The 27,561-nt window shown below is 37.8% G+C and overlaps 1 pseudogene; it reads left to right on the top strand.

Annotated features, from left to right (window-relative positions):
- The first annotated feature begins 21,858 nt into the window (after positions 1 to 21,858).
- On the top strand, positions 21,859 to 22,968 carry LOC130028139 (ribosome biogenesis protein NSA2 homolog; annotated as a pseudogene).
- The last annotated feature ends 4,593 nt before the right edge of the window (positions 22,969 to 27,561 follow it).

Genomic DNA, 27,561 nt, shown 5'->3' with positions numbered 1-27,561 from the left:
CTGCCTGCAAGGTAAAGGCCGCGTGCAAGGTAAACGCCCTCCAGGTTTCACTCCGGCCCAAAAGGTGAAGATTCTTCTTTTTTTTCTTATTTAAATTTTTTTAATGAATCACCGTGAGATGCAGTTACAGACTTACAAACTTTGTGCTTACGTTTCAGTCATACAATGATCGAGTACCCATCCTTCCACCTGTGCCCATTCTCCACCACTAATGTTTCCAGTATCCCCAAAAGGTAAAGATTCTTAAGCACTTGAGTCAGCCACTTCAGACTCTCAATTCCAGCTGCATCCCATGGCTCTTGGTTATGTTCTCAGGTATTGCTTGTTCCAAAGGAAAGTGGCATATATTGTGCCCACATCTCCACAAATCTTCCTCTGCCTTAAATTTGTGGAGAGCATGATCTCTATAAAACTTGCAGGACTGGGCTGGAGCGAGAGCTTTTACCATGCACCCAGAGGATCTGGGTTTGATTCTTGGCACACCATAAGTTTCCCTGAGTAAAGCCACTGATCCCTGGGTGCAGAGTCAGGAGCAAACTCTGAGCAATGCCAGATGTGGCCCCCTCAACAAAACACCACCATCACTACCAACAACAACCCCCCCCGACAAAACTCGAGGAATTGGAAGGAATGTCCAAACAGAATTAAAGGCAAAGGAATCTGATTAGTTTTGTGACTGAACTATAAACAACCTGGAAGATGTAGGCAATTGGAAAGTTGGCTTTTAAATTATCCAACTTTTTTTAGGATGAGAAAAGGACTGATCCTAAGTTAATTTAGGAAATGATTCCTTACTAGTGAGCTTTGAAATTGAAAATAAAACCAAAAATGAACCATAGGCACTTTGAATTTTTATTTCAGATACCCCAGTTTATTACTGAGGGTTCTCAGCTGATCTTTCTTTTTTCTTAACAATGTTTTATTTTATGTATCTATTTTTTAAATTTAATTTTACTTTTGTAAAGTTGTTCACAATAATTTGATACATGTAATATTCCAACACCAATCCCACCACCATTACACCTACCCTCCACCATATTTTGAATGTTTCCACACAGACCCCCAAACCCTGCCCCCAAACCAGGACTAAATAATTTATTTTGTATTGCTTATGAATAATCCTCAGGTGATCTTCTAATTTAAGGTTTTGTTTTGTTGGCAGTGCTTAGGGTTTAGTCCCGGCTTTACTCTCAGGGATTACTCCTGAGGTGGGGACCATATGGGATGCCCAGGATCAAACCCAGGTCGGCCTGGTGAAAGGCAAATGCCTTGCCCGTGGTACTATCGCTCCAGCCATGAACTTTTATTTAACTATCTTAGAACAACTTCCTGTTTCTCTGTCCCTTCTGGTCATTGTCCAAGAAGGTCTTCTTATTTCTTTTTTCTTAATTAAAAATATTATTTTTGCCATTTAATTAATTCATTTTGCCTTTGTGCTGTGGTTTACGGATTTGTTCATGATGGTCTGGCAGAGGCATTCAATATTCCAACACCAACCCACCACCATTACATCTTCCCTCGACCATTGTCTCCAATCTTTCCAACCACCCCTTAAGCCTGCCCCTATAGCAGGCCCTCAATCATTCATTTGATATTTCTTTGTATCAATGATTTGCTAAGAGAATGATCAAAAAATATTTCTTTAGGAGAATGTTAGTGAGGAGTGTTGTGTCTCACTTTAAAGTCATTAAGGTTTTGTCAACTCTTTGTGATTTATTTGTGAATCTGAAATAGGCCCACTTTCGGAATGCCGTCTTTTTCACGAAGAATGACAGCTTTGTAATTATTACTCTTGCTCTCCACTATTTACAGTTCTTCATCGCCAAACCCCCCAATCTCTTTGTTTCCCCTTCCTCAGAACTCTTCTTATGTTAAAGAGTTGCTCTTTTCCTGATTGCATCTAAGTTCTTGATTCCACTTTAATATAGACTCTGCCTTCTCTCCACAGGCCCTTTCCCTCCCACATGTCAAACCTGATTAAAAAAAAATTATTGTGGGCACCATGGTTTACAATACTTACCAGATCTGATTTATGTTGTTGACCAACTGTTTGTGGAGGGATTTGGAATGAAGCCTATAAAAACAGAGCTCTGGCTACTTGCATAGTGTTCCCACTAGATGGCAGTAGTGTATGGGCTGTAAATGCAAGTTCCTAACCATTGAAACGGAGTATCAAAAGAGAACACAGAATCCTAGTCAGTGAACACCCCATTCCCTCAATGGCACCCAGAAAGCAGTATAGGGGTGTGAGCACATTTCTTTCTGTAAGGAGACCAATGAAAGACTGGTTATGAGGGTTAGTATGAATGCAAACTGGGTATTGTAGATTTAACAAGAGCCAATAAAAGTGTTGATGACTCCGTCTCAGATTCCTCCACTCCATTAAGTAAGACAATCTTCCTGACATGGAGCTTATTGTCCTATAAAAGTTACAGCATCAGTGGTCTGCTACAACCAGATATAACAGGACGATAGGATTTGTGCACTTCATAGTCTCTTGTAACTTATTTGGCTACAAGATGTAGCCAAATGTTTGTATAGTAATACACAGTATTCTATTGTCTTGATAATAACTTTTGAAATCACTTAGGGTGATTCCTCAATCTCTGCACTTATTTTTCAAAGTTGTTTTGATTACCCTAGGTCCCCTGACTGTTAGAGTGAATTTTAGAATCAGTCTCACAATTTTTGTAGATCAAATCTTATTAGAATTGAGATAGCTTTTGATAGTCATTTTAATGATGTCTTAATAACAACATCTTAATAATGAAAGAGGAAACCTCAGATTCCCCTTGCCAGGTCTTCATTTTAGCTGTCCTCACTCTACATTTTAAATATCCCCACAAATTCCTGGACTCCTTTTGAGAGTGAGAAGTTTATAATTTTCCAAGACTATAAATTCTGACCCAGACCTTGGAAAGACAAGAAAAGAAACAATACCTGGGCATATGGTAAAATATATAAACTAAACTGTCTGAACTAAAGAGACAGTCCCCACCAGCCTAAGTCTGAATAAAAGATGTTAATTTATCTTAACACCACAAATGAGCCCTAAATTAGCAAGACCTCTGTGTGAAACAGGAAAGTGCTGAGATTTTGTTTGATAAGAAACAGGAAAACTTGGGAAATGTACACTGGTGGAGGGATGGGTGATGGAACATTGTCTGAATGAAGCCTGATCAGCGTTTGCAACTGTGTATCTCAGGGTGATTCAACAACAACAAAACAGTAAAGAAAGGAAAACAAAAAAGAAATGCAAAAATCCAGTTTTCCTATGAAAACACCACAAACTGAGCCACACTTGAAAGTCCTGTACTACATTGCTTCTTGCCTGAGGAGTCTCTCTTCTGTTTTCCTTCCCCCCAAACCCCATTCCCTCATTTCTAACCCTGAATCTGAGCACCTTTATTATTCATCTTTATTTAAGAACCTACCTGGGCAGGGGGGGTGGGGGGATGGGGGGTGGGAGGGATACTGGGACCCGTGGTGGTGGAAAATGGGCACTGGTGGAGGGATGGGTATTTGATCATTGTATAATTGAAACCCAAGCACAAAAATTTGTTAGTCTACAACTGTACCTCATGGTGATTGCTAAGAAAAATTAAAAAAAAATAAAACAACCCACAAAATTATTGCAGGAGGAAAAAAAAAAAGAACCTACCTGGGAACTTTGGATGAATAAAGAGACCACCCATATTTTCTGTTCCGTAAACGTGGTATTTTCTTGTCTTTATATAATTTTTCCAAGAAAGTAGCTTTATGTTTTATTTTTGTATTTTGTGCCACACCTGGCAGTGCTCGGGGATCACTTTACTCCTGGCTCTGTGCTCAGGGATCACTTCGGTGGGGATCTGGGGACCTTATTAGGTGCTAGCGATGAAACCTGGGTTGATCACATGCAGTGAAAATACCTCACTCTCGGCACTATCTCTCCAGCCCAGACGTTTTATTACTTACTTATTTTTGTGGTGCTGGTATTCATGCCCACTCCTCTTGCATAAAAAGCATGAACTTTTTGATAGAGCTACATCCTTGCTCCTATCACTTTATAATATAAACTTTTTTAGAGGTACAGAAAAGTTGTGAAACTAGGTATGTGGTAGGTTTGCCACGTACATCACACCCAGTCTCTCTTAACACCAACACCTTATGTATGCAAATATTTAGCAGTATCCACATAATAATTAAGAAAATATTTGCAATGTTTTGCAATACAAAATTTAAGTGTTTTGTCATATTGACTCATTAAATGAACCAAGATACACTGGCAACTAAAATCCCATATACTTCTCCTACATCCTCAATCTTGTTTTTTTCCCCAGTACCCTCTTTCTGACCTAGGATTCAATTCAGGATATTTATGTTAGTGTAGTCATTTAGGTCTCCTTAGACATTACTGGGCTGAGGTCGTGAGCAGGATTCTCTTTGATATATTTTTTGTTCTATTTCAAAGTTATCACCTAAAGTTTCCCAGATAGTGAATTTTATATTAAATATGTTAAATACTCTCACACAACGCCACCTAAACATGTGTAGGTCATGTTGGTAATATTTTGTGTCCTCTCAATGCCAATATAAACTTTTGAAATGTATCTATTTCTTGGTTTTAATTTTAGAATGCCAGGAATGAAAGATTAAACTTTTTATGAACTGATGTATTTTAAGCAAAATCCATCTTATTTGTTGTTTGCTGATTGTTTTAACAGGTGATAATAATTAACATGCAACAAATGAACTCAAGGAAATATATTGTTAATGTGAGGTATTTTCAATGTTTTTTTCATGACAACTTCTTGGAGGTGGTAACATTTGATCTTAATGCTTAAAAGCAGAAAAACAAAAAGACTTCTGTGAATACAAACACCAAGAAGAAGAAATATGCAGTGCAAATATACTCTAAGAGCTTGCCTGACTAATTCAATAAATATCCAAAGGTCAGGTGACAAGAATGAATTATTCATAGTATACAGAAGCTAAGAGATCTTGATGGAGACTTAACCCGGCCATATCCTATAACTATATAATTTTATAAATTTAGGGGGACATTTGATTTTTTTCTAAGCATGGTAGAAGACTAACAAGAGTTTAGTTTTCTCTTTTACGAGAAAATATCAGATTTAATGCATTATAGATTTTACTATGTCTTCTCTATGGAAGAAATACAAGATGTTGGATATAATTATTTATCCATGTTATAGTTAGTACCACGAGGGCTTTTAATGGAGGGATAGCAACAATAGAGATGACAATGAAATAGGCAGTCACCATGAGGCAAATTTTAGGCAAAATTTATTTCCAAACTAAGAAATATTTGGAATGACAAGATATAGTCAGAAAAGGAGAAAAGATTCTCAGGACAAAGTTAATCCCTGACTGTGCATAGATTTGATGAAAAGAAATCCAGAGTTCCTGGAGCATCTTAGGAAAAATAAAATCTTATATAATCAGCTATCCAAAGCAACTCAGGGCATTCTATCTTAGAAATATCTACAATTCCTATTTCTGTGTGTACTATATTCTTTTAATACGACTCTTTTGAGTTATTGTTTTCCTTTTTCTAGAGAAGTCCATGTTCTTCCTTGAATATTCTCTACCATTTATTCAACTTTCTTCTGCTTGAATGCTTTCATTTTTATTTTCTTTCTGTGGTAAAGACAAGGAACTATGCCATGGCTGGAGGTGGGGTCTAACTTTTTTTCTCTGCAAATAACATAACCTATGAGGTTTTTATCTCAGCCTGAAAACCTCAACTTCTCAAAAATCTGGATGAACTCTCAGATTGTGTAGAGTCTCACGTGTACCTTAGCACCTTTGTGTCCATACCAAGTAGGTGCACAGAATACTCATCGTACAAAAAGATGATTTGGTATTACACCTGTTATCAGAGTTCTAACAACAACTGTTCTGTTTAGAGTAGGTATCTATTGCAAGCAATAAACATGGTACACTAATTCCAGAAACTGAGTCAATCGTTACAGTCAGAACAAAGGAAGAAGGGAAAGGTGTACCAAGATTACTGAATTCTGGATTAAACATAGTCTAGTTTATCTCATACCAGACACTCTCTAGGACCTCCTAATGCATTACCTTTTTCTCTATATCAAGAAGGCTTACTATCCATCTGGTGTTGGACCTGCAATGAAAAGCAAAGAAAGTGACAGATAAATATAGCAGAAGAAGGGTTTAGAAGAAACTCCTGAGGAATTTTACAGATTTAATAAGAGCTCAAAATTGTCTATTTTAAGTATAAAACTCGATGGTGCCTGAAAAGTCAGTAGAAAAAAAGTGAAATGGCTGCAGGACCAGAAATGAATTACAGTGTTCAGTGAATAAATTTGATGCTGTTTTTGTTCAGCCAAGACTTTAAAAAGAAAGAAAGAAACACAGCTTTCATCTTGTGACAACTGAAAGCATGCACCTCCATCCATAAAGATTATTTCTTTGTTGAACAGAACTAAATCACAAATTGATCAAGTGTGTCCTTGGGTAAAGGACACTGAACCACAGTGGGTACAGTATCCTTAAGCACAGTCTTAAAATCAGTAAGGAAAGCCCAAGCAATCTATTTTTAAAGAAATCAATTCTCCGTAAAAATATAGGGCTTGACACTGAATTGAAAATAAGCCAAAACAAAGATGTAAGGAAAATAGATAAAGTTATGCAGAAACTTTGCTTTGAGTGGTCATGCTCAAAGCAATCTAGCACATGGCATTTCTCGAATAAGTGGATGATTACAATCTTACAAAATAGAACTTAAATATCTAGTTTCATAAAGGATTTTTTAAAAGATGTTGAAAATCTTTTTTTTTTTTTTTTGCTTAAACCCGGTGAGAACTCCTCAGCATGCACATATTTTGCACTCTTTTTTAGAGTAAAATCTAGTGGTTTACATGTTTGGTAGGAGGAAAGACAGCTATGATACCAGACATAATGTTTCATGCAAGAAATTTGGCTTTTCAAGCTCTCGGGGCTTTCATTTACCTTAGGGATCAAGTCCTTACTAAAGTTGCTGACACCATTTCCTCATAGGACATGGTAGTTCTTACATGATTTTCAATTTGTTGGTCATTAAATATAGATCTGATAATGAAGAGAGAGAGAAGAGAGTCCTCCCGTTCTTCATCGATTTGCTCGAGTGGGCCCAGTAACATTTCCATTATGAAACTTGTTGTTACTGTGTTTGGCATATCGAATACGTCACGGGGAAGCTTGCGGGGCTGTCTGAGACGGGTGGAGGAATCGAACCTGGCTCGTCCAGGCTGGCTGTGCGAAAGGCAAACGCCCTACCACTGTGCTATTTTATTTGCTAGAAACTAATGATACATTTTAGTTCAGAGTTTATGGGGGGGGGGTTGTTCCTTCTTGTTTGAGGAGAGGGGACACATTTAGCAGTGCTCAGGGGTTCTTTCTGGCTCTGTGCTCAGGAATTGCTTCCAGCAGGGCTCCAGGGACTGTACATGGTGCAGGAAATCAAACCCAGTTGTCCACATGCAAGGAAAATGCCCAACTCACTATCTTATTGCTCAGAATTCTTAGCTCAGTTTTATGCCTTCTTATAACAAAATAAAGTCAACTTAAAATATTTTGTATTTTTGTTGAGATTTTTTCTCATCTATCAAATGCAAGGTATATAAATTAAAGGTTTATTCCCCCCCCCTTTTTTTGCTTACTTTCACACTATATTTATATACACTATCTAGTAGTTATCCAATATAGTTTGATACATAAGTACCTAATTCTTATTTTGGAAGATTAAACGCAAGTCCTTTTTAGATATTTTTTTATTAGATGTTCATGTTTTTACCAACACGATTTCATGGCATATGAACAATGGTTTCCACAAGAAAAAGAAAAAGTACTCTATAAAAATATATCATATATTGATTCTATTTGAGAAAAGTTAAGAAACAAAAATAGTTTAGCGGCTGGAGTGATAGCACAGCGGGTAGGGCCTTTGCCTTGCACAAGGCCGACCCGTGTTCAATTCCCAGCACCTCATATGGTCCCCCAAGTACCGCCAAGAGTAATTCCTTAGTGCAGAGCCAGGAGTAACTCCTGTGCATTGCTGGGTGTAATAAAAAAGCAAAAACAGAAAAAGCTAAAATTATAGTAGAAAATATTACAAACTATGGGGCTGGAGCAATAGCACAGGGGATAGGGCGTTTGCCTTGCACACAGCCAACATGGTCGACACAGGTTCGATTCCCAGCATCCCATATGGTCCCCCGAGCACCGCCAGGAGTAACCCCTGAGCATCGCCGGGTGTGACCCAAAAAGCAAAAAAAAAAAAAAATTACAAACTATACAGTTTCAATTTCAAAGAATTTTGATGCCATTTTTGTCTTTTAAAATCAGACAGGATTTCACTCAGCTACTTCGCAGAACTTAGAGAAAACTGATACTATCTGAATACTGAAATCTGCTACTAACCAATTTAGTTATCTTTTTGAATATTAGCACTGTCTTTTTATTGTTCATTGATTTGCTCAAGTGGGCACCAGTAATGTCTCTATTGTGATACTTGTTGTTACTGTTTTTGGCATATCAAATATGTGATGGGGAGCTTGCCAGGCTTTGCCCTGAGGGTGGGATACTCTTGGTAGCTTGCCTCGCTCTTCGAGAGAGATGGAGAAATCAAACCCAGGTTGGCCACATGCAAGGCAAATGCCCTACCTACTGTGCTATCACTCCAGTCCCTAGAATTTTTTTTTGTTTCTTAACTTTTCTCAAATAAAATCAATACATAAGATATTTTGATCTTTTTGAACCTTTTTGAATATTAGATTTTAAAACTAAATTCAGCTTTTTTCCTTGTGAAGTCTTCACAAATGAGCTACTTAGCAAATCCTGTGTTATATTAAAGAATGATTTATAGTTTTAGTTCTGCCAAATATTAAGTGTGAAATGTTAAAAGAGCACTTAAACTTTTTAGCTTTAGTTTCTTTAGTTAGTATGTTTTCAACAATTTTCAATATGATTTAAAACTAGATATTTTTAACTATTATTATAAAGTTACAGGAAATTACTATGCTATGTCTAATATTTTGTGAAAAACATACAAAAATAATTATAGAACTACATCAGTGGTGTTATTAGCAGAACTTTATTTAAGAGATAATTGCTGTCTACAAAATATTAAATGAATAAAATGCTATATTTTCTCCTAATAGGATTTGATTTTTATTAATTATGCTAACATTTTGCTTTTATTAAAAACACCATGATTTACAATGTTATTCATTATACAGTTTTTTCAGTCATTTACTGTTTCAACACCACCAATGTGATCTTCCCTCCACCAATGTTCCCATTTTCCCTCCAAATTCCAACTTGCCCTCTTAGGCACAAAGTAAATTTACTTTATATTATTTGTTCCAATAAAACTTTAAGAAATGGCAACTAGAATGATCCGAAAATATATCAGTAAGAGCCAAATTTGTGATTGCTAGATGATTTTAAATTATGTAAGCAAAGAAAATAAACCCTTTAATACAATGTAATAAAATTATTCTTCTCATTTGCATAAGTAAGTTTTCAACTCTGAAATCAAGATAGATTGCATTAAATTTTATTTTGTATTTGGATAACATTATGGTAATAATCATTCCTTACCTATCATGAATAAAGCTTTTAAAGAAATTTTGTGCTAATACATTTTGGAGTTTGCATGAAATAGGAAAGGCTTACTTACATAACTTCCACCCCCTACATCTTCTTTAAGTTTGTAGTTTACAAACTTGTTCATGATGATTTCTTAAAGACTTTCACCACAATTTTCTTCTTCTCTCTACCATTGTTGCCAATTTTTCCAACCACCCCTCAAGCCTACCTCCATAAGAGGCCCACAATAATTTATTTTATATTGGTTATTATCAATAATTTGCTAACATAATGATCAAAAATATTTCCTTAGAAGACAGTGTAAATTGTAATTATTCACCATGGAGACATTAAGTTCTTGTATGAGGGATTTCTAAAATGTTACAGCTTTCTGTTTGGATAGTCCACATTGGTTGCTTTCTATGTTATGTCTATCCAATCTGGAGAGCTACTACTGGAATATTAGTAACGGAGAGTTTGGAGATGTCACTCTAGGAAGTTCAGAATTTTTAACTGGGCGACAGAGCTGGAGTTAAAGTTTTTAACTGGGCAGCAGCTTTGAAGTGTGGACCTGACTGCCTGGACTTCTGGAAGTACAGGGGGATGAGTGAAGGTAGCCCATCCTGACCCTGAGAAAGTCAGGAGATTTCAGTCACAAATACCCACATACCCAAATTTTCAGCAGGGTGATTTTTCTGCGTGAGACTTGGTCCAGAGACGATGGAGTCCGGTCAGAGAAACGGCAGCAATTTTGCAGCATGGGAGCAAGTGGCTCCCAGGGCTCTGTTTGGGTGGGTCCTGGGCTAATCCACCCCTCTCCAAGGATTTGATTTTTCAAAGAAACACTTTTATCTTTTTAAAGTCCCAGGTGAAACAGATATTACAAAAGGAAATTTGAAAGAAGTAGGTCAATACAATAATATTTACTTTCAAGATAAAATGCACAATCCACATATAAGATCAGATATTTTCCTCTAAAAATAACTCATTTTAAAAGGGCACAGTGTAAATGTAAACTCAGTCTAATTTCCACATTTAATAAAAATGGTATTGACAAAATCAGTTCATGACACTTTTGGAATGAAACCTCGATCTCTGATAGTCATTTGCCTCTCACGATATGTTAATAAGAGAAATAGTGCAGTTATTAACACTTTGACTTGACAGATGAGGCCCACAAAAGTAAGAAAAGTTAAGTGCACTTTTAAGGACTTACAAGTAACACAGAAGTACCAATTATTTTATATATGCCTCATTGTGTTCCTGGACTTTCCCTGGATTCAAGAAATGTAGTTTAAGAATAGAAATCAGGGGCAGAGAGAAAGTACAGGCGTTATGATGCATTTCTTGCACATTTTGATCCTAAGCACTAATTGAAGTCCCAAAGGAAGCTCTGAGTGTAATTCTGGATGCCTACCTAGGTCCACTAAGTGTGGAACTGCAGGTCTTCATTACTACTAGGGTCATACAGGTAATCACCTTCATGTCAGTGTCTGAGATTCCCACATCCATAGATCAACACATTGAACTGCTCACTCATTTGACTAGGTATTCTGCTCAATTAAATTAAGAAAGTCTATCACTAACATTTATAAATCTCATAAATTCTGCCACTTTAAGTGTATGGGTTCCAATAAAAATTAAGAAAATAAAGTTATTGATCACTTGATCACTTGATTCCCTGTTACTCATAAATTTGCTCGAGCAGGCGCCAGGAACGTCTCCATTCATCCCTGTTGCGTGCTAGTATAGCCCAATGGCATCTGCCAGTTCTAGGAACATGAAGAGCCTCAAACTGATCGTTCAGGGTCTTGACGAAAAAGTCTGATCATCTCGTAGGTGGGCATCCACGTGATCTTTTGACGTCCCATGGAATCCAGTCAGTAATGGCTCTAGTCCAGAGGTCGTCTCCAAACCTCATTATGTGTCCAGCCCATCTGATTTTTGATGCCTTGGCAAATGAGACAGCATCCCTGATTCTTGAGCGTTGATGGAGATCAGAACTCCAGATTCTCTCATTTGAGTGAAGCATGATACTCCAAACATAGCTCTTTTGATTCTTCTTTGAGATACATGAATAGTGTTCTCATCCTGTTTTCGGAGGGCCCAGGTCTCTGAGGCATATGTTAATGCAGGAAAAACAGTGCAATCGAAGAGATGTGCTCGGAGCTGGAGGTTCTTTGTCCTCTTAGTTATTTCTTCAACACTCTTGAAGGCATTCCAAGCTGCTCTCTTCCTCCTGTGTAACTCAGGTGCCAGGTGATTCATCATGTTGACTTCTCGACCTAGGTATATATAACTGTTGCATTCAGAGATGGTCATTCTGTTGAGAGTGAATGAAATATCGAGAACAAGACTGTTTTTAGAAAACTTAAGAAAAAGTCAGTATACATTTTTTATGCAACTTAATTTATGGAAATAATGCAGTATTGATGATTTTTTTTCTTTTTGTGTCACACCCAGTGATGCTCAGGGTTACTTCTGGCTCTGCATTCAGAAATTACTCTTGGTGGTGCTGGGGAGACCATATGGGATGCCACGGATCAAACTCAGGTCAGCCATGTCAAGGCAAATGCCCTACTCGCTGTACTATTGGTCTGGTCTCACAGTACTGATGAAATTTAAGTGTTATTTTCTCTTTAGCTTTTGCATAATATTTTTGTCACATAGTTATTTTTCTTAAAATATATTAAATCACCATGTCTTACAAAATTATTCATAATTTACTTTCAGTTCCTCTATGTACCTTATGGACTATTGTTTGATAATGAGGTCTTTAATCCATTTGAATCTGAATTTTGTGCAAAGTGTTACAAAGGGATTCTGAGTTTACTGGTTTTTTTTTTTTTTGCATATGGCTGACCAGTTTTACCAAAATCATTTATTGAAGAGGATTTCCTTGTTCTATTTTATGCTTTTCACTCCTTTTTCAAAAATTAACTGATTTTGTACCTGAGGATCTGTCTCTACGTTTTAAATATTATTCCATTGTTCTGAGAGTCTGTTTTTATTCCAGTACCAAACTGTTTTAATTACTACCATTTTGTAGTACAGTTTGATATTGTGGTATATATATTGTCATATATATTGAATCTATACAAAGTTTTGAGGACTATTGTCATTTTGCTCCCCATCCAAGAGCAGGGGGTGTGCTTCCATTTCTCCAAGTATACTTTTATTTCTCTAACTAACGTCTTGTGTCATGTCGTTTTCTTTGAATAGGTCTTTAACCTCTCTTTTTAAGCTGATTCCTATGTATTTGGTACTTATTTTTCTCAGACACGAGCGATAGCACAGCGGTAGGGCGTTTGCCTTACACGCAGCCAACATGGCCGACCTGAGTTCGATTCCTCCGCCCCTCTCGGAGAGCCCGGCCAGCTACCGAGAGTATCTCGCCCGCAGGGCAGAGCCTGGCAAGCTCCCCGTGAAGTATTCGATATGCCAGACACAGTAACAACAAAGTCTCCAATGGAGACGTTACTGGGCCCGCTCGAGAAAATCGATGATCAACGCGAGGGCCTTTACTGTAAAAATTATTTTGAAAAAAATCTCTCCTTTGTGTTTCTCTATTCGCATATGGAAAGCTGTGGACTTTACATGCTGATTTCATAATCTGCCACTTTACTATACAAATTTATCATTTCCAGGACTTTTTTTTAAGAGTTGTTAGGGCTTTCTAAGTATAGTTTTTTTTTTTTTAAGAGTCGTTAGGGCTTTCTAAGTATAGTTTATTTTTGTTATTTGTGAGAGCTTGACTTCTTTTTCTATCTGGGTGTCCTGTTTTATTCTTGCCTAATTTCTCTGGTGAGGACTTCCAATACTAAGCTGAGCACTACTGGTAAGAGTGGGTAATCTTATCGTGTGACTGATCTTAAACCTGTTCTTCATTAGAGTATAAAGTTCACTATGGGCTTATGGTAAATGGCTTTACCTATGGTAAGGAAAGTCCATCCATGAAGTTAAGTATGATTCCTTCAAATATGAATGAGAATCTGGCTAGGTAAAGTATTCTTAGTGAGGCATTCATTTCATTAAATTTTTAACTATATCCCACCACTGACCTCAGGCCTGGAGAATTTCATACGATAAATCTGCTGTAAATCTAAGGTATGATTATTTGTATGTAATTTCCTTCTTTGATCTTGCTGCTTTCAGTGTTGTGTCTATCTATGATATTTGATGTTCTTATTAGGATATGTCTTGAGATCTTTTCATTGGGATTTCTTTTAAGTGGCACCCTTTGGGCTTCTTGGATCTGGATTCCTGGCTTTTCCAGCTTTGGGAACTTTACAGCGATGATTTCTTGAACTGTTATTACTTCATTGGAGTTGCCTGCTTATTACTCTGGGACTCCAATGATTCTTTTGCTGTTCCTCTTGAATTCATCCCATTCATTTCTTACTTGGGGCTGGAGTGATAGCACAGCTGGTAGGGCGTTTGCTTTGCATGCGGCTGACCCAGGTTCATTTCCTGCCTCCATCTCGGAGAGCTCAGCAAGCTACAGAGAGCATCCCACCTGCATGGCAGAGCCTGGAAAGCTCCCCATGGTGTGTTCTATATGTCAAAAACAGTAACAACAAGTCTCACAATGGAAATGTTATTGGTGCCCACTCAAGCAAATCGATGAACAATGGGAGGTCAGTGCAAAGTGCAGTGCTACATCTCTTACCTGACCTTGTGCTGTTCTAAGGTCTTTTTCCATCTTCTTTTGTTGCCTGTATACTTACTGGATTGCATCTTCAAGCTGACTGATTCTGTCTTTGACTATTGTCATTTTACTGTTGAGGGCAACCATTGAGCTTTTTATTTCATCTACTGAGTTTTTAACTGATGGCATTTCTGTTTGTAGTTTTCTTATTTCTGCTCTCATTTCCTCCTGTATCTTATTGACTATTCATTCCACTGTTGCCCTCACATCTTCCTGTATTTTATCGGATGTCTGTTCCACTGTGAGCTCATTGGACATCCTCACCATATCATCTCTGAATTCTTTATCAGAGAAATTGTGTATGTGGATATTCCATGTTGAGACTTCAGGACTCCTATCTTCCTCCCTACCTTGGGGTGGGTTCCTGAGCTGTCTTCCCTTAGTGCCTAGTGAAGTCTGAGGGTAGTGATCTAGGATTTTCCTTTCATTCCTTTGTAACTATGTGGAGTTACTTTGGAGATGAATCTTATGAGTTATACGGAGGGAGTATAAGTGTGGCCACGTTAGAGGCTACCTACTGAAAAAAAAACACAACTTTCACCTTTGTAACCTGTGGGTGAGGTTTAGAAGAGATCCATGGATTTAAATCCTGTGCAATTGCCTCCTATTAATTTGCCCAGTGTCCGTGCAGCTTCTTCTGTCTCACCTGGTTCCTGGGAATATTTTCATATTTTATTAACAGTTATTATTATGAATGGGTGCTTACCGTGCATCTATTGAAGGAATCATATAATTTTTTTGTTTTTCCTTATATGGTGTATTACATTGATTGCCTTGCATATGTTGAACCACTCTTACATTGTCAAGACCCTTGAATTTATACACCATGACCAAGTAGGATTCATTCCCAGCTTGGGACCCACCATCCCTGCCAAATGCAAGTAAGTCTTGAGCACCTATATGTATGGTGCTAGAAACCAAAATGATAATTAAGTATCCATAGATATGGGAAATATATGCAAGTATATTAAAGATATTTTATCATATCAAATGGAAAACATAGCTCTAAGGCATAAGATAGTCACAGAAATGATACAGAAACTTCAAACATATGAATAGAAACATTATTTGACCTGACTAATTTGCTATTTTTATCATATTGCTGAATGCAACATAGCTGTCAAATGTTATAAAATCATATCTAATGATATGACATTAAAAAGTTCTTTGAAGTTGTTGTTACCAAACCTGAGACATTGGACTAATGTGTGTGTGTGTGTATGTTTGTGTGTGTGTGTTTGCGTGTGTTCCTGTGTGTGTGTGTACAGGAGTGTTTTCTCTGTAGTCATTCCTCTCAGGCATCAACTATTACTGCAGAGATTTATTTTTTCCCATGGAAAGTGGTCACTAGTCTGAAATTATGATGATCCACAGTGGACCTGTATACTGTTCACTTTTTCCATATAACCTGATAATACTGTAAATTTAGAGGAGAATTACTTCAAGTCATTGCAGAGAGTTTAGCAAACTAGAGTCTAACGGTCATATAAAAATAAATGATATAACTTACTGACTCTTACATTTATCTCCAGTCTTTCTCTCTACTCTTGTCATACTGTTCTTTGGTAAATAATTTTGTCATTCACCTTTGTTTTCAAGATTAGAAATATTAATTTCTAATATTTATATTAATTTATTATAATGTATCTCTCATGTGTATATCACTGAAATATTTAATATTCTTTATACACATATAATTTTTAAATTGTATTATAATATTTTGACAAATTATTTTCAGTTCTTTTATAACATGACTAGCAAACAACTCAGTGACATTGATTTCCAGTCAAATATTCAGTCATGTATTGGTAGAGTCTTCTGACATATTCATTAAATCATCTGTTTGTGATTCTGTAAAAACTTCTAGTATTGATTCCCACTTCCAGACTCATTGACACCAGCTCCATTTAATTTCCTTTCATCCCATTCTTTCTACTTGTTTTGTCCTCTGTGTCCTATTTTATAATTTTTTTCTTTCTCTATTCTATAAGATTGAGCTCTATGAAACATTTTTGTTGTCTTATAATTTCTTACTGGATTTTTAAAGGCACCAAAAAATGGAAAATTATAAGAGAGAGTTTGGTCTATCATTTACCCATTCTCTCTATACTTTAGGATGTTCCTGATAGTGCTACTTTGCTTCATGATTACAGCTTCTCGAAATGATTTCAGTCCTCAGACTCTTATGTAAACTTAAAAATAGTGAGCATGGGGGACTAAAATAATACCATGTACCCAACCTTGATTCAAATGCTGATGCCATATATGGTCCCCGAATACCTCCAAGAAGTGATTCCTGAGTACAGAGCCAGAGTAAGCCTTGAGAACTGTGTGGTGTGGCCCCCGATTAAAAAAAATATGATAGACTTCATACTGGTATGTGTTTCTCTAGGCAATTAAATGCATATTGAAAGAATCCTCATAATCAAAATAAAATTTATTCTAGGGGAAATTACCAGATGCTACTTATCTGGGGGTTGTTCTTTTAATTGATCAAATATTCATCTACACTCTTATGTTTGTTTTAGGTGTATAATTTTCCGACTCTTTTCTGTTCACCCACATGCTTTTATTTCTTCTTATCTTTGCTTAGGTAAACTCCACCATATTTCTGAACGTTAGCCCAACCCCTTATAGTAACATTTTTAGGAGAACTTTTCTCACATTTAACAACAAAAGCATTATATTAAAAATAGCATACTAGGATTTTAATGTTCTATATCATTGTATCTCTTAATACTTACAATATCTGAGATGAGGCTTAGAAGATTTCTACAAATTAACACAACTGTAAATTAAAATTAAGGCTTGAAATCATGTGACTTCATGAAACGTAAGCTCTGAAATTTCTACACTTTGAAATGTACGCTCTAAAATTTCAACTGCTTTAGGGTAGGGGATGTGACTAGGTAGTAGAATTCCTGCCTTACGTGTGTGAGGCCTGACTTTGACTCCAGGCACCACAAAAGTGAAAAACAAAAACTAAACTATGCTTTATAATAGAATGCTAGTCTGGAAGGTAAAATAAATTGGGAAATAGAACCATGTAACAATTTTAATTTTTCCGAATCATGACTATGGAATTTTTATTTAACTTTTGTGCCTTCAAATTTTCTTAACTATCTCATTTCTTAGATTTTTCCATTGCATACTAGTACATAACAGAGAATGTGGATATTGAAATGAATATTTTACTGCTATTAAATTTATAAATATGACTACATTAAGTATTAATATTAAAAAGAAACTCCTATTAGACTTTGTTGCACTGAAAAACTCTGAAAGTGTCCATTTTGTTTAAATCCCTAATTTAACATGAGGCACTGACTAAATGTAGTGATCTCATCTGATCATCTCGCTACTGCAAATAATAGTTTCTCTCTTCTTTGTAGTTTTAATTGTCTAACAATAATAAATTTATCATATATCAATAATAAAAAAAATTTACTCTTAATGGCATTATTTGGTTTGCCTTATATATTGTGATTACTTTTGTCTGCATGAAACATTGTAACTTAGGTACACAGCAAGAAAGCAAAACAAAACAAAACAAAACAAAAAACATTAGCAAGGTCAGAGAGATAGGACAGGGTTAAGATCTTTTTCTTGCATAACTCTGACTCCAGCCCTGTCTCTTCTCACTTGGAGTGTTTCATTTGAGAAATCCGATGTGAATTTTCCCTTGTGTTAGGAGTTTTGCTTCTTTCTTATCACTTTAAGGACTCTCTTTCTCTCTAATTCTCACTATTACAATTATAATATTAAAATTATAGTATGTGTTCTATTGGAATTTATTTTGCTTGACACTTCTGGATCTCCTAGATAAGTGCAGAGTCCCTTCCAGGCGGAAGTTCCCAGCCAGTAGATCTTATGCACCTGTTCTCCCCTTTATCTCCTCTCCTTTCGGAATTCTGATGATGCAGAGATTGTTCCTCTGGCCATTGCCCATTAAATGCTTGGATTTTATTCATTCTTTACAAAAATCTCTTTTCTATTGCCTCTTCTTTATTCATGATGCCATGTGCTTTGGCCTCAAGGTCACTGATGTGATTTTCAGTCTCTTTCATTCTACCACTAAATCTTCTTCTATGTTCTCCCCTTGTTTTAAGAGTTCTTTAATTTTACCCCATAAGGAGTGAAATAAACATGCTGAATAAGAAAGTGAACTTACTTGCTTTGTTTGGTTTATGAACCAAAATAAGTTTGGAAGTATTTTTATTAATCATTATAAAAATTGAATTGGGGATTGATTGCCTAGATAGGTATTTATATTAATGAGTAAATAAAAAATAGATAAGAAGGATTAAATATTTACAATAAATATAATTTACATATGTAATAAAGAGACCATATAAATTAGCAAATCTCCAAGATCAGAAGCAGATAAGAGACATAAATATCACACACACACAAAAATGTGGGCCTGGGGTGGGGAAGAGGTGGGTGTGGCGAGGATAATTCAAAAGGCCTGATACTAGCATGAAGTGGCCCTGAGTTAGAGGCCTGGTGTTGCAGACTGCTTCCTCATCATCAGGTGTGACCTTGGGAGCCCCTAGCGCTACTGGAGTGGACATGGTGGTACCCAGCCCCCAGCACTGACTGAAAAGCAGCACTGCATCTCCAGACCTGAGTGTGGAGATTTTCAGGCTCAGGCAAATTTCTCAGGAAAGGGCCTACTCAGTCAAGTTGTGTGATCTTCTGGATGTGTTGTTATTTTCACTCTGCCGGCATGTTGTGAGGATCTTTGCATTGAATCTCATCAGGGATCTTGATCTGTAGTTTTCCTTTTTGTGCTGTCTTTGTCTGCTTTGGATATCAGGGTTATGTTTGTCTCATAGAAACTGGGAGGAGTTCTGTTTCTTTCACCTTCTGAAAGAGCCTGAAGAGAATTGGCAGTAGGTCTTCTTTAAAAGTTTGGAAGGACTCACTAGTGAACCAAGCTTGTCCTGGTCTTTTGTTTTGGGGAACCTTTTGGTTAGCATGTAGATATCCTCTACAGTAATTGTCTTGTTGGAGTATTCTGTATTTTCTTGTTTTAGCCTGGAGAAGTTAGAAGAGTTCAAAAATGTATCTATTTCTTCTAGATTCTCTCATTCCATCGCATCAAGATTTTCAAAGTATTCCCTGATGATCCTTTGCATTTCTACTGTATCTGTTGTGAAGTCTCCCCTTAGATTTCTAATTCAGTCTATTAGGGGAGCACAGCAGTAGGGCGTTTGGCCAGCCCAGTCAAGCCAGGTTCTATTCCTCCGCCCCCCTTGTAGAGCCCAGTAAGCTACCAAGAGTAGAGTCCTGGTGGCAAAGTCTGGCTGGCTACTTGTTTTGTATTCAATATGCAAAACACAGTAACAACAAGTCTCAAAAATGGAGATGTTACTGGGTCTGCTGGAGCAAATCGATGAACAACAGGAGGACAGTGACAGAAATAGTGACAGTGAAAGTCTTGGTAGTGTTCGTAGATCTTATTTATCTTTTCAGAGAACCAGGTCTTGGTTTCATTAATCTTTTGGATCTATTTTTTATTAAAAGTCATTACTTTTTGCTTTAAGTTTATCATTTTCTTCCTCCTTCCTGCTTTGTACTCCTTCCTTCCTTCCTTCCTTCCTTCCTTCCTTCCTTCCTTCCTCCTTCCCTTCCTCCCTTCCTCCCTCCCTCCCTCCCTTCCTCCCTTCCTTCCTTTCTTCCTCCCTTTCTCCCTTCTTCCCACCCTCCCTCACTCCTTTTCTTTCTTCCTTACCTTCTTTTTGTTTGGGGACACACCCTGCAGTCATCACAGATAACTTCTGGTTATGTGCTCAGAGATCACTCCTGGGGATATTTGAGGCAAGGATATGGTGATGACAATGAAAACTTGTCAGCCTTATGCAAAGTAAGTGATCTGACCACTATACTATTGCTCCAGCCATTGAATCCCTTAAATTTTATCTGTGTGAATGAAACAATGAATATCAATATAAATTAGAAATGAATATGTCCAGAGCATGTGAGATTTGTTGTGGTGGGGGGGAACATACTTGGTGGTGCTCAGATGTTATTCCTGGTCTTGTGCACAAGGCAACATAATAAGATACTCTCCATGTCATGAGAAAATATTTTCAAATAATACATTAGATAAAGAACTAATATCCAAGATAGAGTACTCATAAAAATAAAAAACAAATTAATAACTCCATCAAAGAATGGGGATAGTATATAACTAGAAACTTCACTTAAAAAGATGTAGAGAGGATCAGTAGGTATATGAAAGAGCAATCGCTGATATTTATTATCTAGTAAATTCACATAAATGAATAATGTGATTTTATCTCGTATTAAGCTATCTCTTTGCATCCAGAAATTTAATGTTTCATGTTTTGATGAGCTGTGAATGCAAGGCATACATGCAAGCCAAGCGTTTTACAACTTAAACTATATCTCCAGCAAAAAGTGTCTATTTTTACCACAAAAATATTTATCTTTCCAAGAAAATTTTGTATATACATGAAAACAGTGCATCAAACCATCAATAAATAAGCATAGCTTATATTTCTACAGTAAATCTTCGAATTCAAGTTTTAATATCATCATCACTTAAACAAGATTAAAGTGTATCAAATGTATAATATTTGATTACAGATGTAAATTTTTACTTAAGGCCTGATAGTTATTTTAATTATCAAAATTAGATGCTTTAGTTCATTATTTATAATTCTTATCCATTTGAATAAAAATATCTTAACTAATCAAACAGCATAGCTTAAAACTTACAAACAAAGCTAAAAACAGACTTTAGAAGTTGAAATGTCACTAACATAAGAAAGGATCTTTGTATGTTAGTAAGTACTGCGAAGGAAGGTCTTGTGGAGATGTAGTAAATTCACTTTCCTAAAATCAAGAACAACAGTGAAGGCCATAACATGGACCTTAGAGCTCTTCATGAAGGTCAGATTCCTCTACGTATCACTGAAGATTTTTTTCCATAGGATTAAATTAGTGAGTACCTAGGAATGCATTTAATTTTCTATAAAGTCAAAGATAAAGGATTTGCTTTAATTCTGTAGAACAAAATTATGTATTTTTAAAACCCAACAATTATGCTTTTTATTTTTGTCTAAGTAGCCAGACCTGCTAATTCCCCATGACCTTCTTCTTGTCTCCAAACTTGTAAGCCCAGAGAATGCAGAGGAACGGTATGATAATCCAGGGCAATGAAGATAGATGGAGCATTAGAGAAACAATCTAGGAGAGAAGATTTACAACTTGACCTTCTGATATACTTAGAACAGCACCATTAGCTGTCCTAATTCCTTTTTTCTAGCAATTAGATTTTTTAGATCTTTTTTTATTCTCAAAGATACTCATTGCTTATATTATCAAATTCTTACCTTAGTTTTTTATATAGTTTATTTTTGTTACCCTGATTTTTAAAAAAATCTTTATTATTTTATATATTCAATTATTTCTTTCTAAAAGATGTTTTGAGTTTTATAAGTTCTTTTGTATTTTGATTTAAAGAAAAGAATAAATGACTATCCAAAACATATAAACTTTAAAAAGAACATTAGTTGCTCATGAGTTTCAAATGCCAAAAGTTCAGTACTTTGGATACTTGGGCAGCTCTACCAGAAAGTCCTGAAGCCATAACAAAGCCACAAACTGAATGTATTGAGTAACACCTTAAGCACTATGGATATTATTTGAATTTCCATGAGAAAAAGAGAAAGAAGATCAAGAGGTTTAAGAGCCTTTAAAAAAAAGCAAAAATGATGATTGGCCTGAAGGCTAAGCTCTATCATAAACAGTGTAGTACTGAAAAAATACAAATGAAAAAGACTGTTAAGATGCATGAAAGGAGAATTCCCAAAGGAAAGAATGATGGAAAGACAGTACAAGAAGCCATACCTGTATATCTGGGTGGAAAGAGGGATAAAGTCCTTTTCCATATGAATAAACAAAAAGAACAACAAATAAATAGCAGGGAATTGGGAAGTTCATCTCCAAGGAGAAACAGAAGTATTAAACATTATTCAGACAGGAAAGAGAAAGGAGAAAGCATGAATGAGGATGGTTACTAAAGTTTACTTTGTTGTTGATGGCTTCACAAGAAACATAAATTTGAAAAATTCATTAGGCCAAAGGGCTGGAGCGATAGCACAGCGGGTAGGGCGTTCGCCTTACACGTGGCCAACATGGCCGACCCGAGTTTGATTCCTCCGCCCCTCTGGAGAGCCCTGCAAGCTACGAGAGTATTCGATATGCCAAACACAGTAACAACAAAGTCTCCAATGGAGACGTTACTGGGCCCGCTCGAGCAAATCGACGGTCAACGGGAGGGCCTTTACCTTTACCTTTACCATTAGGCCAATGGGTTTACATTTCAAAAAAGGCTTTGTAACACATCTTGAACTGAAAGTTACCTTTTGCCTGCCAACACTTGGTGTAAAAAAGATCCTTCATCTTCACTCTATGCTGCCTTGGTGCTCTCACCAAAGGTACAGTCATGAAGGTGAATATGAGCAAGTAGGGCCTTGTCACAGAGGGAGGCAAGGCTATTTGGGAAAAACATGTCCAGGTTACCAACAATTCTGAAAATGCACTCTTACTGGTTTGACAGTAACTTCATACAAATAACTCCTTATAATTATGAAAGACTGCATACCACTGAGGAGAGCCACCATTGACTACCAAAATGCCTAATATGTATGCAGTCATCAAGAAAAATGCATATGATGTTGCACAAAACATTAAAGTAAGTGATCGTGTTTTTTTTTCCAAAGAGCATTAATGGTAAGGTAGTTAAGGTTCTTGCCTTACATGCTGCTGATCCTCGCTTGATTCCCCACACCTCATATAGTCCCTGAAGTCCAGCCAGGAGTGATCCCTAAAAGCAGAATCAGGAGTTAGCCCTGAGTACAGCCTGGTATGGCCCAAGTACAAAAACTAAAATAAAATAAGGGCACTGATAGAATGCTGAAATATATAAAACATATGTTAGTAATATATCAATAATTTGATGCATATTAAGATTTTAACATTGAAAATCAATAAACGCAAGTTAGTACTTTCAGATTTTCTAAATTAATTCTAAACTCCATGTACCATTGTCTTCACTTTTTTAATTTCTAAGTCTACTTTTTAACACTTATTTTATTATCTTTTCCTCAGAATACTTTCAGTGGACTAGCCTTGAAGTTATTATTATAATAAGTCCTTTTTATTTATAGAGGTTAAGGGAACTCTAATTTTACCCACATTTTAATAAATGCTATACTCAATTTTTATGCTTTGAAAGAATGATGTTCCATGAACTCTCGTGGAAAAGCCACACATTCCTACCCAGCTGCTTTTGGGTTCAGCTTCCTAACCAGCCTGCACTGACTGTTGATGTTCTCTGCAATCTTAAGTTTCTTCCTAATAATAGTGGTAGGTAGTTAGTGGGAACTTTAAGAGACTATTGTAAACATTAAAGCACACACTGACCTCTTTGGGGGTCCTCTCTTAATGGAGTTTTCAACATCAAGTCGCACAAGATAGATGTATTTCTGACTCTAAGATTTTCCGTGGATGTGTGCTTGTGGTTGTGTGTGTATGTGTGTGTGTGTGCACGCGCATGTGTGAGTGCACGCATGCGCGTATGGCCATTAATTCAGGAGAATCTTCAGAGGCACTGAAACTGTTTGCCAAGATCTCTAACAAAGCATCAATTGATGTTATAAGCAACCTTGAGTAACAGAAGAATTTACATCACATTTTTCATGGTTCATAAGGAACCTCTTGTGATTTAAACGGGTTCATCAGAGAAAGCACCATTTGGGTAAGATTTAGAAAGAAGTTTCTCTTTGGAATGCTCAGTAATATTTGGTGGGAAGAAGAAGAGGGGGGTGCAATACTTAAAATACTGGTGAATTTCAGCTATTGGGTTCTATCTTATGGGAATCGTTTGTTAGTTTCAGAGGTCACAATTACCAGCAAATTTCTCACTGTTTCAGTTCAGTCTTTTTCCCATAGCGGTCCTTCCTTCTCCACCCTTTTAAGCTGCTTGGCACTGGCACTTCCCGGTTTGCCATCCCAAACTTTCCCTGGCAAGCAAGGACTCCAGGCCACCAGCAGTTCAATTATCCTCCTGGTTGCAGCACAGGTGTCCATGTCCTTCTTTGAGCTCTGGAGCTTCCAAAGAGACAAAAACAAAAAAACCCAAAAACAAAAAACAAAAAAAAAACAAACAAAAAAAAAAACTTTCTCCTTCCTCTGGGCTTCTGCTAGCAAGTGTATCCTTGAAGTTAGCAATCTCAGCTGAGAGTGACCCTCACCCTTTCTCCCAGCGCTATCCCCACCACTCCCACCAGGCCATCAGGATTCGCAGAGCCCTCCCCTGTCCTGCGCTCGGTTCCAGTTATCTGGCCGAGGAGATGCGGGGTCCACCTGGAGGCTGTGCCGCCGCCTCCACCCGCGCGGTGTTCCCCGCGTGAGCGCTGGATTATTCCAGTCTTTGAGCATGGCAGATTTCCACCAGATGACATCATGGGAGCCAAGTGAGTGCGGGCTCCGAGAGCGGGACTGAGAAGGGGAGGGGGAGGCGGGGAGGGGAGAGGGCTGGGAAGCTGAGCCCCAGCCGGGCTGCCTGCCACCCAGCTGCACGGCCGCGAGCTCGCACGAGCGCTCCGCCCGCAACTGACAAAGGATGGGGAGATGCCAGCGCTCGGGGCTGCTGGCTGCACGCCTGCAGGCGGCCGCCTGAGCGACTTCGCCCTCCGCTGGTGAGTGATGGCCCTGCGCCTTCCGGCCTGGCAGTGAGCCCGCACCCCCGGGCCGGGTGTCCCGGCAGGTGTGTCCCCGAACCCGCGGGAAGCTTGAGCTCTAGAGCGCTGCTGGAGCACCAGACCCGGCAGCAGGTGCCTTTGCTGGCGGGTCCAGAGAGGAGTGGATGATGCCTCTGGCTGGGATTCTGAGCTGGGATTGGGAGCGACTCGCGGGCGGCAGGCTCAGCTCGGTAGAGTGGATGCTCCGGGAGCCTCCTGCCCTGGCTAGTTACCTTTGTTGCATCCCAGCGCCCGCTCCGCGCGCGCGAGTCCTTTCTGGTGGATGCCCAGTGCGAGGCGCGCTGTTTACACCAGCTCCACACTAGTCACAGAGCCGCACCCCTCGGAAAGCGCGGCATCAGTGACAGCCCCTTGGACAGGCTTGCGAGGTACTGGTGCGGGCTGGAAGGGGACCCGCACCTATGGTCCAGGGTGGTGCTGGGGGGCGGGGGAGGCGCTGTCAACCAGCTGGGCAACCTTTGTCTTGGGTTTAGCGCCTCTGCGCTCCAACCTGAGTCAGGTTTTCTCTTAACTGTGGAGTTGGATCTTACTGAGGCTCAAGCAAGCTTGGGCGAGAGATAATTGGTTTTCTGCTCCAGGAGGGACTGAGAACCGGGGACCTAAAATAGGAGAAGGGTGCTGCGCGCAAAGGTGAGTGTGACAGCTATCCCCGTGTAAAGCGAACTTCTTAAACTCCAGAAAGTGACATGACCCACGGAGGCAGAGAGGCACCCAAGTTCTGTTACCCAATGGTATGGGTAGGGGGCAGCTTAGCGAGACTCACTCTCAGTCTTGTTTTCGAAGCTTTGGTTTTAAGGATTATTGTGGCAGGTGAATGGAGTTAGGGAGACTAGTGTCTTCCTGGCAAACCCTTTTTAATTAAGTATTTCAGAAGAGATTCGCTTGCTTAACGTTTCTGAGATGGGTGTGTGGTCTATTGTGCAGCATTGTGGACGGAGAAGAGATTCAAACCTTGCTCTAGCATCTTACTTATTAGAGTTTCATTCTTCGTAAGTGTTAGGAACCCGATACTCCTGCTCCTCCCTTTCTACCCTCCTTTAGTTTCTGCTATCTGGAAAGAGTTCTTTCTACTCTAAGATCCCAGAGAAGTGCCAATATTTATAGGAGTGTTTTGTTTGAATATCGATTTATTTCCAAAAGAAACATTTTATGAAAAAAAAAGACGCACGAAAATGTAACTTTGCTAAATTGAAGTTTGCTTTTTTGCGTTATTTGCTTTTATTTACTTTAATTGAAAATATTTAAATTTTAAGGTATTTTATAATTATGATAATTATGAATTTAGTGTCTCATAAATCATTTCTAAATGCTAAGCTGATTTTTGGTGTAAAATCATGCTGCCGGTTCAGTATCTAGCAATGCTAGAGAATAAGAGAGACACAGAAATCGGTTATAAATTCAGAGGAGTGCTTTATTTTAGAAAAACAGAAAAGTTTCTTTTGCTTGTTTAATTTTGTTTTGGGGGTACACACAGTTGTGCTTAGGGCCTTAGTCCTGGCTTTGCACTAGAGGTCACTCCTGGCAGAACTCTGGGACACCATATGTAATACTTGGGATAAAACCGTGGTCAGCTGAATGCTGGCCAATCCCCTTATCCATGTATTATTTCTCTGGCCGCAGAAAACAATTTTTTTTCTATTTTTCTTAAAGATCAACAATCTTAATGTTTTTTTTCTAAAGTAGAAATATGAAAGTAAATTTCTCTGGTCAGGGATTAGGCACTGTTTTTCTGACAAAATTTGAGGTCTTTTCAGAACTCACATGTTGAAAAATTAGAGAAATAAGAAATGTGAAATATGAAAAAGGAAGTAGGTAAGAAAATTCGGTGGTTTAACTAAATGTCAGTGGTAGATCTAAAATGTGTTTAGTGGAGGTCATATTAGTTTGTTTTGGGAATAGTTCATGTTAAGTTTTACAGGCTTGGCCTCTTCTTCCAGGAAGTAGATGATTACATCTTTGATTTTGTTATATTGTTGTATGTTGTTATATGCTGTAATCTTGTTAAAATTATGTTGTATATTACATTGAGAATGCAGTGGTCTGATTAAAGAGAACTTCTCTTTATTTAGGACTTAAAAGGTTATCAGCAAATTTTTCTTTTGCAATTCAGGATAATTTCTCATTCTTTTTCTCTTGAATCTTTATCACAAAGGTATTTATGTGTTTTCTTTTTTACTTTATTACATTAATTTCTTTATAATGATGTTTAAGGAATTGCATTGCAGGCTGTTGAGAACCTGTTGCTTATGTTGGCTGTTCTCTACAAATGCTATAATACCAAATCTCTTTTGAAAATGAATTTTTTGTCTGATGATGTGTTACAAGATGAAGTGGCCAGCATCCCCATCATGACCCAGCTGCTCTGCAGGGTGGCCTGGGTCGTGGCCCTCATGGCCCGGTGGACGCTGAAGGCGCTGAAGTTCATCCCGCCCCCCATGTTGCTGCTCTGGTTGT

This window comes from Sorex fumeus, unplaced genomic scaffold, assembly GCF_029834395.1.
Source record: "Sorex fumeus unplaced genomic scaffold, SorFum_2.1 ptg000039l, whole genome shotgun sequence".
NCBI classification, from domain to species: domain Eukaryota; kingdom Metazoa; phylum Chordata; class Mammalia; order Eulipotyphla; family Soricidae; genus Sorex; species Sorex fumeus.
This window is presented reverse-complemented; position numbering and strand designations above follow the sequence as displayed.